This window comes from Dicentrarchus labrax, unplaced genomic scaffold, assembly GCF_905237075.1.
Source record: "Dicentrarchus labrax unplaced genomic scaffold, dlabrax2021, whole genome shotgun sequence".
In the NCBI taxonomy this organism is placed as follows: domain Eukaryota; kingdom Metazoa; phylum Chordata; class Actinopteri; family Moronidae; genus Dicentrarchus; species Dicentrarchus labrax.
The window spans coordinates 428,636-446,939 of record NW_026136715.1 but is presented as its reverse complement, the minus strand read 5'-3'; the positions used below and the strand labels follow the sequence as shown (position 1 = coordinate 446,939).

Genomic DNA, 18,304 nt, shown 5'->3' with positions numbered 1-18,304 from the left:
TTCTACATAACAATAGTTTATTTGAGGATTTTCAGTCAGGATTTAGAGTCCATCATAGCACAGAGACAGCTCTGGTTAAAGTTAATAATGACCTACTGATTGCTTCTGACAATGGACTTGTCTCTGTACTTGTATTATTAGATCTTCGTGCTGCATTTGACACCATTGACCATAATATTCTTTTACAGAGACTTGAGCATCAAATTGGCATTAAAGGAACCGCACTAAACTGGTTTAAGTCATATTTATCAGATCGTTTGCAGTTTATACATGTTAACGATGAATCTTCAATAAATACTACAGTTAGTCATGGAGTTCCACAAGGTTCTGTACTTGGACCAATACTATTTGCAATATATATGCTCCCTTTAGGCAACATTATTAGGAATCACTCCATTAACTTTCACTGTTATGCAGATGATACGCAGTTATATCTATCGATCAAGCCCGATGAAATTAATCAATTATCTAAATTACAAACATGTCTTAAGGACATAAAATCCTGGATGAGCTGCAATTTTCTGATGTTAAACTCAGAGACTCACTGTCTAAAGATATAGTTACTCTAGATGGCATTACCTTGGCCTCTACCACTGTCAGGAATCTTGGAGTTATCTTTGATCAGGATTTGTCTTTTAACTCCCACATGAAACAGACCTCTAGGACTGCCTTCTTTCATTTACGTAATATTACAAAAATTAGACACATACTATCACAGACAGATGCAGAAAAACTAATCCATGCATTTGTTACTTCAAGGCTGGATTACTGTAACTCTTTATTATCAGGTTGCCTCAATAAGTCCATTAAAACGCTCCAATTAATTCAGAACGCTGAGTACTGACAGGAACTAGAAAAGAGTACAATGTTTTAAAGGTCGGTCTAGACCCTCTATTGAAAAGTGTCCTGATACTCTGTTATGAATTGGCGCTATACAAATAAAATAATTGAAAATAAATATGAATCGTACAGCTCGCGGCCCCTGTAAAGTTTAGAATAGAATTTAAAATCCCCCCATAAAGCTTTCATGGTCAGGCCCCTTCATATCTTAAAGACTCATACTCCCCTCTAAAACACTACGTTCTCTGCTGGGCTACTTGTGGTTCCTATAGTCTCTAAAAGTAGAACAGGAGCCAGAGCCTTCAGTTACCAAGCTCCTCTCCTGTGGAACCAGCTTCCAGTTGTGGTTCGGGAGGCAGACACCCTCACCACATTTAAGAGTAGGCTTAAGACGTTCCTCTTTGATAAAGCTTATAGTCAGGGCTGGATCAGGTGAGTCCTGAACCATCCCTTAGTTATGCTGCTATAGGCCTAGACTATCGGGGGATTTCCCATGGTGCACTGAGCTCCTCTCTTCCTCTCTCTTTCTGCACTCATTCATGTCCCTTTAAATGCATGTTACTAACTTCACTTCTTCCCCGGAGTTCTTGTGCTTTCTCGTCTCGCCGGTTCTTATCGATCCTGGTGGAGCCTCCTGCCATGGTCCTGCTAGATTGCCATTACCAATACTGTTGTTGCTGTGCACCTGTCTGTCTGTCTGTCTTTCTGTCTGTCTGTCTCTCTCTCTCTTTCTCTCTCTCTCTGTCTCTCTGTCTCTCTGTCTCTCTCTCTCCCACCCACCTAGAGCCGAAAGATCTGTCCTAGGTTTCTGCCTTTTAACGGGCAGTTTTTCCTCGCCCTTGTCACCAAGGTCTTGCTCATGGTGGTACTGTTGGGTCTCTGTAAATAATGTTATAAAGAGTTCGGTCTAGACCTACTCTATTTGAAAAGAGAGAGAGAGATAACTTCTGTTATGAATTGGCGCTATACAAATAAAATTGAATTGAAAAATTCTGCTGTGTTCAGAGTCGTGTTGTGTTCAGGGTCCTGTTCAGGCTTGTGCTGTGTTCAGGGTCGTGTTGTGTTCAGGGTCTTGCTGTGTTCAGGGTCGTGTTGTGTTCAGGGTCTTTTTGTGTTCAGGGTTGTGCTGTGTTCAGGGTCGTGCTGTGTTCAGAGTGGTGTTGTGTTCAGGGTCGTTCAGGTGCTGGTAGTGACAGTTAAGTTGTGTATGTGATCAGGCAGGTTAATGATTAATTACTTTGTACTGATCTCCAAAATGTGCTGTTCTATGCAGATGATTCTATATTTATGATTGATTGTTTGTGTAAATGCAGGAGGTTTACCTGAAGAAGAATCAGGTGTGTTTATCTGAGACAGACTGATATAAACAGAGAACCATCCAATTAACTGTCACATCGTTAATAATTCATCAGCAACAACACCACAGAGTGAACTCACGTCTGGATAACCATAGGCAGCAGCCTGAGGGGCCCCTAGGGATCCGGGCCCCTGGGGGTCTGGGACATTATGCCTCTACAGGACAATAACATGTGATAGTACAGACCCACAATTTAAGCGTATTTTGTTTTAAGGAGTCCCCTCTGAGGATTGTCTTTATTATAAACAATCAACCCTGTTTCTGCTCTTCTTGTTCTTTTTATTATTTTAAGAAACAAAATGTGAGTCACAAAGGGACAAAGAGACAATCCTAATCACGTCCTCAATATCTCTTCAAATTCAATTTATTTCTTATTTGTTGGTTTGTTTTTCCCATATTCATGTTGATTATTTCCCCTTCAGTCATCAATAAATTAATCTGTTTTAACTTTATAAGTGTGTTGGGGGGCCCACACTGGTCCTTTCTTCCTCATCAGCCATCTGCCTTTAAGGCCAACTGTGAGGTCGAACAATGAATCACTTCCTGTTTGTCTGCTGCAGCGTATAACGAGCTAATGAGCAGTGCGGAGCGTACAGATAATCAATCACTGCAGGTATTGATTGATGATCTATAGGCCGAGGAGCCTCACACTCATCTGTCCTCGTCAATACATCTGCTCCTTCCTGTTTATTAACCTGTTCAGGTTCAGGCTGCTTTAAACTGTCAGAGTCCACGTTTTTATTGACTGAATACAAAGAACTGACAATATTATTTAAATATTATTATATTATTGTTTATACATAATAAAACACACATTTTTACTATGAACCTCGATCAGACTGAACATCTGAAATGTTTAGATTTTTATACAAAGAACTGAAAATAATTGTTGTTAACATGTTAATACATTAAGTCAATATCAAACAGTTTGAAATCCATGCTGTCTGTTAATGAACATGAGTTCAGGTTGCCATAGTTACTGCAGTCATTGTCTCTGAAATGCGTGTTTCAACTTTATATTCTGTTCATTTATGCGCACAAATTAGGTTTTTATCACTCTGAGTTAAAATAAATCTTATATTTAATGAAAACTGCAGTATGTGGCTCCGCCCCCCTGCCAGTCACAAACACTAAAAACACTACAAAGAGACTTCAGTCTGCGCTTGTGTCACATGGTTTATAGTCTGAAGGACGACCCACAATGCAACACACACACACAAATACACACACACACACACACACAACACACACACACACACACACACACACACACACACACAGCCAGCTGAGGCAGGAGTTGGCCTTGAAGACAAAAAACAGGGATGAACAACCCTCCTCTCTATAACTCCAATATTAACAGTCTTTACCTCTCTTTGCTCTCTGTTTATTTTACAGTTATTTAACAGAGATAATACATGTATTGTATCTATTGTATCTATTAAGCTAAAAGCTCATTTTCAGCTGTAGAACCTGGGCGGAGGTCAGTAACGCTCAGGTTACAGAGATAAAAGATCAACTAGAAATAAAACACAATATGTAAAAGTAAGAAACATAACCAAAGAATAACAATCACTCCCAAACAATCAACATAAAAACAATAATATACATTCTCACTAGAGAGCACAACAATTCAATATATTGTGATTTATTGTGATACTGTAGGCAAGGACATATATTGGAAAGTATAGTAATAGTATAAAGAACACCATATGCATCACATCTGAGTAAAAAGGTGTTTTTTATGCAACCAGTGAGGTCTGCTCAGTTTACATTTTACAGCACTGCTATCTAACGGTTGGGGGCTTAAATACAAGAATCCATACAGTGTTTTTGATCATCAATAGAATATCACAAAACAAAATATCACTACGATATTTTTCTATATTTTCTTTTGCCATAATGGTCCTCACAGTGAGTCAGTGAACTCAGCAGCAGGAAACAGTGAAATTATTTATATATATATATATTTATATTGTGTCATCCCTCTGTTCTCTCTGCACCTTAGTGAAAACTGTTATTAATTTATTATTATGTATTATTTATTTACTAATAAATACTGTCAGTGATCAGAAACAGCTCATCTGTTGATCTGCTGCAGTACACTGATGATCAGTGATCAATAGAATTTATGGGTAATAATAATAATTTAATAATGCACAACCAATAGGAGCAATGAGAGTTTAAAGCTGCTCATTTTTACCCAGAAGCCTCTGAACAGTTTATAAAAGTGTGTGTGTGTGTGTGTGTGTGTGTGTGTGCACACGTGTGAATTTGAATAACTAATGCTGTGATCTGCTTTAATATCAGAAGAACATGAAACATCTGATCAGTCAACAATGTATTGATAGGTTCCTGTGTCTGAGGCTGCAGGACCCCCCTCATTATATATACTGACTTTCACCACCTGAACTCTGACTGTGTGTCTGACTGTGATAATATTAGAGGATCATGTGACCATCACTTCTTTAAAGCTCCAGTGTGCAGCATTCAGTGCCATGTAGTGGTTAAGTTGCAGATTGCAACCAACTGATTACAGCTCAGCCTTCAGTGTGTACTCAGCCAGTGTTTGGTTTTCTCCTGTAGAAACATCTGTCGTGCTACTGCTGGACTTCGTTGCTGTCCAACATATCGTCCAAATGGACAGACTTTTCTCCAACTTTCCTTCGTTATTATAGAATCCAAATGTCTTCCAGATTTGATCGTGCACTGTAATCATCAATGTAGTGTGACTCACCGACTGTCAGCGTTAACGTTACTCTTGTCACTCTTGTGGAGAGTGGAGACACTGTTAGCAGCAAAGCTTCAGTCAACAGATTCATAACTTTAGAATCTGACCATCGACCGGTTGGTGGTACACTTAGATCCATCCAGGGGTCAGCGATGGAGTCGCAGCTATAACGTTAAAATGTTAGCGTTAACGATTTCTGACTCGAATCAGTGAGTCTTTACAGCAAAGCTAATAACGTCTCATTCTAAGGTAACAAAAAACAACAATTCCTTTTTTCAGCTGATTAAACACTAATGAAAACATACCGATGGATATTATATTAATGTGACACAGCGGAGCTTTTTTTTAAAAAAAATGTTGTTTTAAATGCAAAGTTTTAAAGTTTTACAGAGACAAACAGAACATACAAATCAAACAAACAAACCTGAACATATAGGTCACCAGGGGAAATAAATATATTGTTCCAAAAAGAAACATACAATAGTATTACTCCTTGTACTAAAGGGTTACTAAAATCCATAGGTGAGAGATGAAGAGGGAGGGGATTAGAGGAAGGCAGGCAAAAGCCAGCCGGCCAGAGAAGGGAGTCTCTCCAGGGCAAGTCCAACAAAGCATCAGTCACAGTGCTGAGGATAAACAAAATGAAAAAGAAAGGAGCTGCTCTATTCGGTTTTCTCATTTATATACAAGAGCCATTTCAACCAATACCTCTGGGCTTCATTACGGTTCAATCTTAGAGAAAAAGTCAACATCTCCATTTCATGTATTTCTTTTACAGTGGCTGACCATTCTCCCACCGTCGGCGGCTCCCTGTTAAGCCATTTCCTTGTTATCGATTTCTTGCTGGCCGTCAGTAATATCTTAAGAAGATACTTATCCTGGGAATTGAGATCAACTGGTAGATTACACAGATATACAGTCTGAAAATTATACTCAATGTCAAAACCAAGAATAGAATTTATTTCTTTAACTACAACTAGCCAGTACGGTTGAATTACTGGACAACACCAAAAGATGTGACAATGGTCAGCCATCACATTATTACATTGTCTCCAGCAATGCCCAGATTCTGTACTGCCACTTTGTAGAAATGTTCTTCTTGGGGTGATAAAAAACCTGATAATATTCTTCCATGCAAATTCCCTCCACTGCCCTGAACTGGTGGTGGAGGAGTTTATTTCACATGTTTAGCCAATCGTCCTCTAACAAAGTTATATTTGCTTCCCTCTCCCAGTTACATTTGACATATGATGTTGACATTTTTTTATAACGTTGCAGGTCAAAGTATAATCTAGAGACCACTTTCTTATGGATTTTACCTTTATATGGATCAATGAGAATGTCAATGAGGTCCAAGTCACCTTCCTTTCAGATTTTAATATTTCTATCGAAATGATGCCTAAGCTGCAAATATCTGTAGAAATCTTTTTTATCTAAATCATGGTTTTCCTGTAATTGTTGGAAACTATCCAGGCCAGTATCAGATGAAATTACACAATACGAAGTAACGCCAGTCAGTCAGTCAGTTCCTTAAATCTCATATCAAGCTGTGCTGGTCTGAAATCCCTATCATGTTCACCCCACCTTAATAACCGTGCTTTCGACACACTGGAGCTTTAAATGAAAACCAATCAATACATTAATCAATAATGAAATAACGAAACTGTAACAATGGTCTGTTCTTGTGTTCCTAAAGCAAACGTCCTCCTGATGAAGAAGGTTCCTCCTCCTCCTCTTCCTCACATCACAGATACAACAGGTTGCCTCAGCAGGTTGGTACGACTCTAATCTCTGTATTTTGCTGATGCGGCACACCGAGTCATAGCGTCCAGCTGGTTACTGTAGCAACTAGTGACCTCAGAGAGGATGATGTCATCAGTCCTGAACTGGGTTCTTGCAGAGTGTCGTCTTTGGAAAGGTTTCTCTGTCTGATTGGTTTAGGATGCAGTGATCTGATTGGTTGTTGCAGGAATCTGCAGACTCAGCCTCATTGACCCACAGATCATTAGGGGGTAACAGAGGAGTCATTGTTCTCAGTCTCTCATTAACAGACTCGTTATGAATCTTTTCTTTCAGCGAATGTTGGACTTTTGTAAAAAGTTTTTACAGAATCTCATTTGAATTTTCATTCTTAGAAAGAATAACTTGACATCAGTACTGACCTCCAGTTCTTTAACACGTGGTCGCAGTGATACTCCAGTACACTGTGACATCACAGTTGGGTGTGGTTACTGCAGACAGCGTCCCCTAATTAAACCTACTGTGTGCACCTTCTGCCACTAGGGGGTCTCTGACATCCAAACAGTAAAATAATATGAAGTGTGATGAGGTGGTGAAGCAGCGAGGGATCATGGGAGTTGTTGTCTTCACCACCATTGGTGTCATTGCAGTCAGCTTCTCCCGGTTAGGATTCCTTCAGTGTTCATGGTTCAGGAGACTGAGGGTAACAGTCAATGTATGACAGCTTCTGGCAGACAACCACAACGCTGACGCAGGCACAAAGGGGATATGACACCATCGACAGGCGACTGGTGAATAACCTAAATAAAATTACAGTTTTCTCTGAGTTTGAACATTGCTGGAAACATTTGGGATAGTGTAAGAACACAACTCAACTACATATTAGAGAATACAGTTTAAATATCTAAAAAAGCTAATATGCTTTTCATTTATTTCATTTGTTTCTACGTGTTTATTTAACATATTAAAGAGAAATAAATAAAGTTGACTTGATTTTATTTGTGCTGTTGAACTGGGACACATTGTCTCTCTCCATCACACACATTTCCTCCCAATTACTGTGTGTCACCTTTCACCTCCTACCCTCCCCCTCCATTCATTACTCCGCCTGGTTGCTTCGTCTCTCTACAAGCTGCTTTTCACGCTCTCTAAACCTCACCCTCCCGATCACCCTCCTCCTCCTCCTCCTCCTCCTCCTCCTCCTCCTCCCCCTTTAAAGCCTTTTCACTCGTCCTTCATCTTTTGTTTCTGCTGTAAAACCTAACACACCTGATAAACAACACACACACACACACACACACAATCAAACAATTACACCCAGTAATATAACAATATTATATAATAAATACTGCTGCTACTAGTAATAATAATGAACAGATAATATATAATGCAGCCTCATCCAGCATCAAAATTCAAACAGGATCATAAACTGCTGTCTGTGACACTAACTTCACTTTTTGATTGATTATTAAAGTGTTAAATCTTCACTGTCACTGGATGACACACTGGAGCACCCTCAGACCAGGACAATGGGACAGAAACTAAATAACAAACATCAAGGCTCAACAAAACTGTCTTTGTTAGTGTTTCCAACAATCACCAACTCTGGTTTGATGCAAATGAATCCCTAATTCACCGACGTAGATGATAAAATATTTGCGATATGGGCTGCAATGTAAACTTAAGTGCGTCCACTAAGTAGTTGTTGTTTGTTCCACTAACGGTAGTTGTTGTTTGTTCCACTAACGGTAGTTGTTGTTTGTTCCACTAACAGTAGTAGTTGTCTGTTCCACTAATGGCAGTTGTTGTCTGTTCCACTAACGGTAGCTGTTGTCTGTTCCACTAACGGTAGTTGTTGTCTGTTCCACTAACAAGAGCTGTTGTCTGTTCCACTAACGGTAGATGTTGTCTGTTCCACTAACGGTAGTTGTTGTTTGTTCCACTAACGGTAGTTGTTGTTTGTTCCACTATCAGTAGTTGTTGTCTGTTCCACTAACGGTAGTTGTTGTTTGTTCCACTATCAGTAGTTGTTGTCTGTTCCACTAGCGGTAGCCATTGTCTGTTCCACTAACGGTAGTTGTTGTCTGTTCCACTAACAGTAGCTGTTGTTTGTTCCACTAACAGTAGCTGTTGTCTGTTCCACTAACGGTAGTTGTTGTTTCTTCCACTTATAGTAGTTGTTGTTTGTTCCACTAACGGTAGTAGTTGTCTGTTCCACTAACAGTAGCTGTTGTCTGTTCCACTAACGGTAGTTGTTGTTTCTTCCACTTATAGTAGTTGTTGTTTCTTCCACTAACGGTAGTAGTTGTCTGTTCCACTAACAGTAGCTGTTGTCTGTTGCACTAACGGTAGTTGTCGTTTGTTCCACTAACAGTAGTTGTTTCTGCTACTAACACACTCAGGTTGTTATTCTCAGTGTCTGACAGCATTATGGAAAGGATCCCTACAGAGATAGACCTTTAGTTTAACCACAAACAGCCGTAATATCACTATCACTCTCCACCAGACTCCAGAGACAGAAACACTCATTTTACCTTCAGATCATCCTAACTTTGTAACTTCAATCAAAGTGGACAGAAACTAAATCGACTTTGTCTTTCCAACAATCACCAACTCTGGTTTGGTGGAAATAAATCCTTTATTCACCGACGTAGATGATAAGAACAGCAGTTTCAGTCACTCTACTGAGGTCTGATATTACAAAGGTCCAATAAGACAATGGTCTGGTACTACAAAGGTATGACGAAGATCTGATATATTGAATGTCCAATATGATAAAGATCTATAAATAATGTTATAAGGAGTTCGGTCTAGAGCTGCTCTATTTGAAAAAGTGTCCTGAGATAACTTCTGTTATGAATTGGCGCTATACAAATAAATTAGATTGAATTGAATTGAATTATATTATTACATTATATTTATACATTATATTATTACATGTTGTACTCTACTACAATACTACAACTTGTACTCTGTTAACTTAAGTATTGCTTTTGTTTATTTGTATGATCAGATTAATGGTTAATGCAGAGATATAAAATCACATCATAGACTCCAGCTGTCCACACACACACACACACACACACACACACACACACACACACACACAGCCTGAGGTCTGACAGTGTGTGTGCGTGTGTGTGTGTGTGTGTGTTTTCTCTTTGTGTGTTTGATTGATGTGTGTGTGCAGCGGTGCATGTGACCGGTGTGTGTGTGTGTGTGTGTGTGTGTGTGTGTGTGTGTGAGATTAATATTGCATGAGGGTCCTGATGAGAAGTGGACAAACACTCCCAGCTGAGCTCACACACACACACACACACACACACACACACACATATGAATGCATTAATATCACACACACACACACACACACACACACACACACACACACACACACACACACACACACACACACACACACACTCACTCACATGAGGTCAGGCACACATGTTTTACCAGCAGTGTGTGTGTCACTGATAAGATGCTGCCAATAATACACACACACATACACACTGTTCACACTACATTAACCTGTCTATGGTTACCATGACGACCTGAACACTGTCTGATTCTCACCTGCTGTGACCTGTGAGCTGTGAACCAGTCAGACAACAGACACAAACAGAAAGTGGAACTCACCTGAGCAGGGACGTTGTGTGCAGACACTCACTCTGATCAGGTACAGGTCTAAACAGGTGTGTAAACAGGTCTAAACATGTGTGTAAACAGTTGTAAACAGCTGTAAACAAGTGTGTAAATAGGTGTAAACAGGTGTAAACAAGTGTGTAAACAGGTCTGTAAATAGGTGTAAACACGTGTGTAAATAGGTGTAAACAGGTGTGTAAACAGGTGTGTAAACAGGTGTAAACAAGTGTGTAAACAGGTTTGTAAATAGGTGTAAACAGGTGTGTAAACAGGTGTAAACAGGTGTGTAAACAGCTGTGTAAACAGGTGTGTAAATATGTGTGTAAACAGTGGTAAACAAGTGTGTGAACAGGTGTGTGAACAGGTGTAAACAAGTGTGTAAACAAGTGTAAACAGGTGTGTAAACAGGTGTAAACAGTAAAAGTGCAGCAGCAGTAAGTTTTAAATCTTAAATCAACGTTATGTAACGTTCTACGTTACAATAACAGACTCAGGTTGATGTTCCACTGACTCTCTCTTCAAGTGCTTTAAAGTCAAACACCACCAACTGTGTCAGTGACAACATGTTTGTTTTTGACCAACTATGATTTTCATTTCAAAATTGTAACTCATGTCTCAATATCTGTCAAAACAGGATTTGTTTACCATAAGTAACTGCTGTTAGCTCAGTTACTGTGAGCGCGGCACAATGAGGAGGTTTTTAGGCCTGGGATGAATGGGTTTGTCACACAGTGTGGCGCCGCCATCAATGCCTTCCTGTCTGACGTTGTTGTCAGTGCTTTTACCCTTCCTGTCTGACATTGTTGTCAGTGCTTCTATCCTTCATTTTTGACGTTGTCAGTGTCTCCACCCTTCCTGTCTGACGTTGTCAGTGCTTCTACCCTTCCTATCTGACGTTGTTGTCAGTGCACCTACCCTTCCTATCTGAAGTTGTTGTCAGTGCTTTTACCCTTCCTGTCTGACATTGTCAGTGCTTTTACCCTTCCTGTCTGACGTTGTCAGTGCTTCTACCCTTCCTGTCTGACGTTGTCAGTGCTTCTACCCTTCCTACCTGACGTTGTTGCCAGTGCTCCTACCCTTCCTATCTGAAGTTGTTGTCAGTGCTTATACCCTTCCTGTCTGACGTTGTCAGTGCTTTTACCCTTCCTGTCTGACGTTGTTGTCAGTGCTTCTACCCTTCCTGTCTGACGTTGTTGTCAGTGCTTTTACCCTTCATGTCTGACGTTGTTGTAAGTGCCTCTACCCTTCCTGTGTGACGTTGTTGTCAGTGCTTTTACCCTTTCTATCTGACGTTGTTGTCAGTGCTTCTACCCTGGGTCCGTTGGCTATGTAGTTCAATGTTCTCTCTGTTTTAATTCTGTGTAGTGCGACCTCGGTCGCTGCCACCGTTACAAACAGACAAACTGCATATTCTCTGCGGAGAGACGCTTCTGGTGGAATCGCCATTAGAACGGCTGTGATCAGCTCTGGCGGTCGCAGCCATTCTGGAACGTGTCCACAGAGGTGTTTTTGGACACGAGGGGTCGCCAGCATTGAATGCTTGTATTCATATTGACCCTCACAAGGCTCCACCCTCCTTCAGATAAAACCTATAAAACACTCACACTGATTTATTACCTCGTTCTCTTTCTCTCTCTCTAACTTCACGCCTCCAACCAATGATTAAATATTAATGACTCTGGCCCCGCCCATCCGACCACGCCCACATATAAGTGTGCAGCTAAGCCTCGCCCCCTCGGTCCCCACTGGGACACTCTCTCTCTGTATCTGAATGTCTCTCGCCCCCTGTCTCTCTCTCTCTCTCTCTCTCTCTGTATCTGAATGTCTCTCGCCCCCTCTCTCTCTCTCTCTGTATGTGAATGTCTCTCGCCCTCTCTCCCTCAGAACAATGTGTCGTTCACAATAATGGGATTACAGCCATCCAGCCGGCTGCTCACTCGCCCTGCCTATCTCTCCTGTCACCCCCCCCTCTCTCCATCTGTCTGTTGGTAGTCGTTCGTCCCCTCTCTCTCTCTCTCTCTCGCCCGGCGTGCAGGTTCTTTCAGTTCTTGTCGTCTGTTTTTTGGAGGAATGAAAGAAAGACGGACTGTTTCCTGAATGAAGTAAGTCTCTCTCTCTCTCTCTCTCTCTCTCTCTCTCTCTCTCTCTCTCTCATGTGTGGTGCAGGTCTCTCACTCTCAGTGATGAGGCTTTGATTGACAGGTGACTCTTGTTAATTGTGCTGTGATTTAATTAGCGGAGTGGGAATCAGATCAGCGGTAGAGAGACACACTCTGACTGTCTCTCTCTCTGTGTGACTAAGTTCCCTCACAGAGAAAAGAGACGCTTCAGTTTCCTGCGGCACACGAACGTCTCGCTGCTGTTTCAGCTGCTGACAGGAGATCTGAAATATGTCTGTTGTGTTTGAGATTGTCAGATTTTATTGATCCTGCAGACAGACGGACAGACAGACAGACAGACAGATAAAGTGTAACATCTTCAAGAGCAGCAATGAAGAAATGCTATAAACCTAAAATGTCTCCTAATGATAAAGAGATTTTATATGAGAGTACCTACTACATGTACTGTGTATGTACTGTGTGTGTACTGTGTGTGTACTTTGTGTACTGTGCAGTAATGTGTTGATACCATCAATAACTTAAGTTTATGATGATTGTATCTGGAGGGGTTATAGTCCTGTAGGGCTGTCCCTGACATAGTCGACTAGCAGTCATTAGAAAGTCTGGTTGTTGAACACACGGAATAAATAACTTCCAACTTCACTGAAACTAATCCTGACTGATCGATATGATGGATGATGGACAACATTAACAGTTACTGACTAATTAACTGGCTACAAACTGGCTCCTCTTCCTCCTCTTCCTCTCCTGTCGCTGCCTGAACCCACCCGAGTCTTCATCCCCAGAGTCAGAGTCCTGGTTGGAGCCGCTGGACATCAGCCGGCCTCCGACAGTCCGCCCCGCTCCGGTCCTGTGGCTCATTCGGGCCCTGCTCCGGTTCTGTGGCTCATTCGGATAATTTTACTTAAGTACAAAAACATTTGCTGCAAAATGTAGTTAAAGGTTTAAAAAGTAAAAGTACATTTTGTGACATTGACATCAGGACAGCAGAAAGTCTACAACTGTTCCAAATGAAGACTGAATCTATATCCAGAACATGAAGCCACATTTTTACCATCCACTGTTTAGATCTTGGTGCTTTTTAACTCTAGATTTGAACCGGATGAAGGATTTTAGTCATCAGACGTCTGGATCTTAAGTTATCAGAGAAACAAGCTGAGCTAACGTTAGCATTAGCTCGGCTCGCAGCCCCTCCGGGGGACATCCTTTGTCTGTCCAACAGCGTGGGAGAAGCAGTGATTTTTAAGGTGGAACTGCTTTATTCAGTGTGTTTAGTGGTTTTAATCAGCGGGTCTGTTTGTGTTGGAGAGGAGGAGACCTCTGTGGATCATTGGGCTCCCGGTAGAAACCTCCTGAACCATGAACACTGAAGGAATCCTAACCGGGAGAAGCTGACCGCAATGACACCAATGGTGGTGAAGACAACAACTCCCATGATCCCACACTGCTTCACCAGCTCATCAAATTTCCAGTTTTCTTATTGATTGGATGTCAGAGACCCCCTAGTGGCAGAAACTGGTTTAATACGCCAAACAGATTTTCATGGTCTGACCTTCATACGCTCACTGTCCTCGTCCTCTGCAGCGGTTTAATAATTGGCTCCATCTAGCAGTCAACTCATATTCCACAACAAACAAAACTTTCACTCATTTTTGATTTTCATGATGTTCAGTTGGAACAGCAGACGTTCCTGAAGCTTCCCAGTACAACCAGTCTGATCTGTTTAACATATTTCTATCAAACAGGTCATATATTCAGCTGCTGGAAGGGCTGGAAAGTAATTTAGTACATTCGCTCAAGTATTGTACTTAAGTACAATTTTGAGGTACTTGTACTACTTGAATAGTTCTATTCCATTCCATTTATTTTATGAGTACTTTATACTTTACTGCAGTGTAGTTCAGAGCAAGATATTGTACTTTTCACTGCACTATATTTATTTGAAAATGTTTTCAGATTTGGATTATTCATATAAGATAGATAAATAATGATGTTTTATTAAAGACTTTATTAACAGTCTCTTCAGGATTTCTAAAAACTTGCGATGCACGTTGTGTTTGGAAATTTTTTTGCAATGAAATTGCAGCTTCCATAAAACACAGTCGCAGCTAACAGTGTTGCTACTGGCTAGTCGGTCGCTGCTAATGTTAGCTCTTGTAGTCAGTAGCCTAACTAAAATGGAGCAGCAAGAAGAAGGAGCTTGACCATTGACAGTATATATAATGGACAGTGTCTCTCTATTGTCCAGCAGAGGTTAACTCCACTCTGATAGTATTGAGTCTTATGGAAAAGTTGATTTATGAGCTCAGTAAACAGTTCCCTGATGAGTTTCTGGTCTCAGTCTCTAGTTTCAGTCTTCTTCCATACAGCATGATGTTCATTTAGTAACTGATGGTCCCATTTAGAGTAAAACAGACCATAAAGCAGGGTATGCTTTAGGGCGGGGCTACCTTGTGATTGACAGCTCATTCTCAGTGAGTCCGTCCAGCTCAACCAAACTCAGATCAAACTGTCAAACAGTGCTGATCAGATATGGATCCAGATTCTGTTGTTGATTATTTCTCTCCTCAAATCTGTTCACAAACACATTTTACTGTTTATCTGGAATACCAGATCCTGTGTGAGCAGGCGAGCAGCCATTGTTTCCAACCCAAGAGCAGCTCAATGAGAGCAGAGCAACTCGCAGTACGTGACCTCTGCTGGCTGCTAGACACCAACATGGAGACGACCATAAAGTCCACAGCTTTTGGACTGAATCTCAAGTCGAATCATGATTTAACAAAAGATTCAAGCCCTGGTACTTTGGTGACTAACGTCTCAATGTTTTGTGCAGGAAACTACAATGATTGGTGGAATTTGCAAACAATGTCATGCAGAATTCATGTGATTGGTTGAACTTCCTGGAGGGACTGAACAAACTACCTAACAGTAGTGGTTAAAATGAGCTCCACCTTCAAAGTGATGAATTCATCATAATGATTTATTATTCTGCACGAGTTCTTGAACTTTTGTTACTTTGAGTATATTCTGAGTAAAAGATGGGAGCTCTGCTTGGGAGCAGGATTGTGTTCAGTTGGAGGTTTTATCTCCTCTCTCCTCTTCCTCTGTTATTACAGTATTTCTGTCCCCCCCCCCTTCAGAGCCTTGTTTTAATCTTGTAAAAATTCTGCTCTCATAAACACATTATGGAGCTCATTCACGGCTGTTAAAGGACCAGAGAGGAGAGAGACAGGAAGCTGTATTTGTTTTAATAGAACGGCACCTCCTCCTCCTCCTCCTCCTCCTCCTCCTCCTCCTCCTCCACACAGCGTCTCCACCCTGCAGAGAAATTAAAAATCATCTTCTGTGTTTTCTGTATGAAGAGCTTTTCTTTGTCCTCTTCATAGTGGACGGCGTTTAGAGGTCAACTTCCTGTTTGACTCTTTATTTTAATGTTTCCAGCTGTTGTCTTTGACTCGTCTTTGTGTTTGTTGTCATGACAACTGAATCAGAACCAAACATGTGATTTAATGGAGGGTCTCAGTGCAGCAGCTCAGAGTTATTACCAGTCCTCAGTACATCGTATGATGATGTGGTGGCTGTAGGTGGGTCTCTGAGCGTCAGCTGGTATCAGGTGAGACTCTGAGACTTTGACCTAAACAAGATTTACTAGAACTGCTCCTTTAAACAAAGAGACAATGCATTGAAAAAAGGCAAGACAGTATAAAGATACACTTCCACAGGAATTTATATATATATATAATATATATATTAAAGCAGCTCTGATTGGACCTGCACTTTTCAGAATGCTGCTTCATCAGGTTCCTGCAAACATCTAAACTTCAGTAAACGTCCTCAGGAGATTGAAATATATTTTCTAAATTAAAATTGAACCGACGTCAGCTTGCGACTTTGACAGTGTCTCAATGTGCTGTCTTCAACTACTAAACAATTTTTCAGATTCTACATTCTTTAGTGAACAACTTCAAGTAGTTCTGTTGACATCAGGATGAACACAACCACTCGGACACATCTGTTCAGATGAACTTTTTAACAACTTTTAATCAATTACCATACAGTAATTGTTGTATATTTTACTGCAATACACTATATGAATCAATTAAAAAGACATTGTCTCCAACACTGTGTGCTAGAATACTTCAGTAGGTCTCTGCATTGTCTGAGGTGTAACAGGGCAGGAAGACAGACAGGTAACAGGACTCCAGGAGGTGGTTGAGGGGGAGCTATCTTCCCTCATTTATTGGCCTCCAGAACACAAAACAGAAAGTCGATTAGTTTCCAAAACACTTATTGATCCGTGAATCAAATACAAAATAAAATAAACTTAAGCTACCTCTTTAAAAGCTAAGATTAGTTAGCCAGCACAACAAGCTAGCTTGCCAATAGAAATTAGCTTTAACATTGTTTCAAGATCAAAATAAACAGAAATGGTTATTCACATAATAACACTTTAAGCAGGTGTGCTGTAAAGTTACAACCACTCCCTTACACACAGACACAGAAAAAAAAGTCTTGATAAATGTGTAAATAAAGCTTTGTGATGTAGATTCAAATTCTATTTATCATTCTATTGCTTATCGTGCAAACTCAACGTTCAGGTTGGATATAATTGAACTCTATAGGGTTCCACCATTCATTGCTTCATAAACAAACAGTAGTATTTCAAAGCCAGTTCAGTGTTGGCATTAACAAACACCTGCTCCACAGCTAGGATCAGGTCCAGGAGGGGGGTTAACAGCCTGGGGTCACACTTCGAATGGGGGGCTGGTCCCTGTGGACCAACAGAGAGCAGAGGATGGTCCAGTGTAATGTTGGTTGTTAGGATTAGCTGACATACAATAGATACAACACAAATAATAATACAAAGTGTGAGATAAGATTAGTTTCCCTCAGTGAAGGTCGACTTTTCATAAAATACAAAAACTTTCCCTTGTTGTTCGGCCCCTCCAGGAAGTCACAATGTTGCAACAATTAACGCAAATCCCCAAATTCTGTGTGACCTTTCAGTTTTTGTCTGAAACTGAAACTGAACTGAAAACTCACTTTCTTAGTTGTGAAGATTAAGATGATTCATACGTGTAATGTCACATTTATCTTCAATCCTGAGCAGTGTTCGAAGTACAAAGGAGCTCCAGAAGTTTTTTTCTGTATACATATTTGGTTGTATTTAACACAGCTGCCGGATATATGTTTCTATGTGTTCTGTAACATTTGAGGCTGTGTGCATGTTCATAATTGTTCTGAGATGCAACCTCAGTCTGGTTTTTGACAGATATTGTGATAAGATATGATTTGCTATTATTGTGGAAAGGATCATGGTTGGTTAAATTTCAGCATTATATTGCTCACTTAGCCGGTTGCAGGTCTGGCATGACACCGGCTTCACTCCCTGTCAAGTGTTCCCCACTGACTTGGGCTTGCCATGGGCCTCCCGCGGTCCAAAGCTCCTTTGCTAGTGGTGTAAATATACCAACACTCCCCCGGTGCTCTGCACTCACAGTCTGGGCAGCATGAATTGAGCTAAAAAAAAGCTTTAAAAATGATATTATGATTATTTGGATTTTGCAGTTGTGATGTGATTCACGATTACTGTCAATGATAATTTTTGCATCATAAATGTAATTTTCACTAAAAAACTATTAAAATCATGATGATGTGACCAGACAAACATGTTTTCTTGCATTGGAAGAACATGAACAAGAACTTCATTATAATCTTTTAAAGAAAAAAATGCAGCTTCTGTGATTTGCATAATGCATGTGGCCATATTTCCATTTTGATCACTTGTGCTTACTTTTTTTTTTAGAAATCATTGAAATCAAAAATTTTACGCCACAACAATCCTACAAAGAGCCTGTGAAATCCTGGAGGGAC

At 40.5% G+C, this 18,304-nt stretch overlaps 1 protein-coding gene across 2 annotated transcripts in view; it reads left to right on the top strand.

Moving 5' to 3' along the window:
• Positions 1 to 18,304, top strand: part of plxnb3 (plexin B3) — a 100,286-nt gene that overhangs the window by 19,800 nt on the left and 62,182 nt on the right. The window contains exon 2 of one of the 2 annotated variants that reach the window (XM_051426672.1): positions 6,622 to 6,697. The gene's annotated coding sequence lies outside the window, so the exon portion shown is untranslated. Of the gene's footprint in view, positions 1 to 6,621; positions 6,698 to 12,059; positions 12,413 to 18,304 lie in introns of those variants that run through there. The other variant, XM_051426673.1, reaches the window with a different exon arrangement.